Consider the following 2,626-nt stretch of genomic DNA (forward strand, 5'->3'; position numbering starts at 1 on the left):
GTAGCGAACATATCAAACTATCAAAGTAGCGAACACGAATCATATGAACTTGATGAAAACTAGCTTGACAGAAATTCCTATGTGTCCTCGGAAGCGCTTTAGCTCATATAAGAGTTTGTCCAGGCTTGTCCCTTGCTACAAAAGGGATTGGGACATCTTGCTGCACCTTTGTTACTATTGTTACTTGCTACTCGCTACGAATTATCTTATCACACAACTATCTGTTACCAATAATTTCAGTGCTTGCAGAGAATACCTTGCTGAAAACCACTTGTCAGTTCCTTCTGCTCCTCGTTGGGTTCAACACTCTTACTTATCGGAAGGACTACGACAGATCCCCTACACTTGTGGGTCATCAAAACTCTTTTCTGGCGCCGTTGCCGGGGCGTGAAGTGCCTTTGGTAAGTGGAGTTTGGTAAGGAAACATTTATATAGTGTGCTAAAATTTATTGTCACTTGTCACTATGGAAACTAATCCTTTGAGGAGCTTGTTCGGGGTATCTTCACCTTGAACGGAAGCACAAGGAGTTGCTCCTCAACCTACTGCACCTTCTGAAAATATCTATTATGAAATTCCTTCGGGTATGCTAGAGAAACTGTTGGCCAATCCTTTTACAGGAGATGGAACATCACATCCCGACTTGCATCTAATCTATGTAGATGAAGTTTGTGGTTTATTTAAGCTTGCAGGTTTTCCCGAGGATGAGGTCAAGAAGAAGGTCTTTCCCTTATCTTTGAGGGATAAAGCATTGACATGGTATAGGCTATGTGATGATACTGGATCAAGGAACTACAACCGATTGAAATTGGAATTTCATCAAAAGTTTTATCCTATGCATTTGGTACATCGTGATCGGAATTATATCTATAATTTTTGGCCTCGTGATAGAGAAAGTATCGCTCAAGCTTGGGGGAGGCTTAAATCAATGTTATATTCATGCCCCAACCATGAGCTCTCGAGAGAAATTATTATTCAGAACTTCTATGCTCGGCTTTCTCATGATAATCACACCATGCTTGACACTTCTTGTACCGGTTCTTTTATGAAGAGAGATATTGACTTCAAATGGAATTTATTGGAAAGAATTGAATGCAACTCTGAAGATTGGGAGTTTGATGAAGGTAAGGAGTCAGGTATGAATCTCAAGTTCGATTTCATTAAATTCTTTGTTGAAACAAATAATTTTTGTGATTTTAGCGCTAAACATGGACTTGACTTTGAGATAGTACCTTCATTATGTGAATCATTTGCTGCTTGATACGTCTCCAACGTATCTATAATTTTTGATGGTTCCATGCTATTATCTTGTCAACTTTGGATGTTTTATATGCATGATTATGCTATTTTATATCTTTTTTGGGGCTAACCTATTAACTCACTGCCTAGTGCGAGTTTTTGTTTTTTCCAAGTTTTTGACCTTTTTCAGAACGGATTCCAAATGGAATAAAACTTTCGCGATGATTTTTTTGGGACCAAAAGAGACCCCCGAAGCTTTGGAAGAAGGCCAGAAGAGCCACGACGGAGTCACAAGCCGAGGAGGCGCCCCCACCCTCAAGGCCGCACCTACGAGGCTTGTGACCTCCTCGTGGGCCCAACCGACGTAATTCCACCGCCATAAATTCCTATAAATTCAGAAACCCCAAAAATAAACCTAGATCAGGAGTTCCGCCGCCACAAGCCTCTGTAGACAACAAAAACCAATCTGGAGCCCGTTCCAGCACCCTGCCAGAGGGGGAATCCATCTCCGGTGGCCATCTTCATCATCCCGGCGATGTCCATGACGAGGAGGGAGTAGTCCACCCTCGGGGCTGAGGGTATGTACCAGTAGCTATGTGTTTGATCTCTCTCTCTCTCGTGTTCTTGTGATGTCTTGATCTCGATGTACCGCGGGCTTTGCTACTATAGTTGGATCTTATGATGTTCTTGGCCCTCTCCCTTCTTGTAATGAATTGAGTTTTCCCTTTGGACTTATCTTGTCGGATTGAGTCTTTAAGAACACTAGATGTATGTCTTGCGCGTGTCTATCTATGGTGACAATGGGATATTCATGTGATTACTTGACGTATGTTTTGGTGATCAACTTGCGGGTTTCGTGACATTGGGAACCTGTGCATATGGGTTGGCACACGTTTTGGCTCTCCGGTAGAAACTTTGGGTCACTCTTTGAAGTTCTATGTGTTGGTTGAATAGATGATTCTGAGATTGTGTGATGCATATCGTATAATCATGCCCACAGATACTTGAGGTGAAAACAGAGTATCTAGGTGACATGAGGGTTTTGGTTGATGTGTGTATTAAGGTGTTATTCTAGTACGAACTCTATGATAGATCGATCGGAAAGAATAACTTTGTGGTGGTTTCGTACCCGACAATAATCTCTTTGTTTGTTCTCCGCTATTAGTGACTTTGGAGTGACTCTTTGTTGCATGTTGAGGGCTAGTTATATGATCAAATTATGTTATCATTGTTGAGAGAACTTCACTAGTGAAAGTATGAACCCTAGGCCTTGTTTCTACGCATTGCAATACCGTTAGTGCTTGCTTTTACTATTAGTTACCTTGCTGTTTTTGTAGTTTCAGATTAAAAAAACCTATATCTACCATCCATATTGCACTTGTATCACCA

Source organism: Hordeum vulgare, chromosome 6H, assembly GCF_904849725.1.
Source record: "Hordeum vulgare subsp. vulgare chromosome 6H, MorexV3_pseudomolecules_assembly, whole genome shotgun sequence".
NCBI classification, from domain to species: domain Eukaryota; kingdom Viridiplantae; phylum Streptophyta; class Magnoliopsida; order Poales; family Poaceae; genus Hordeum; species Hordeum vulgare.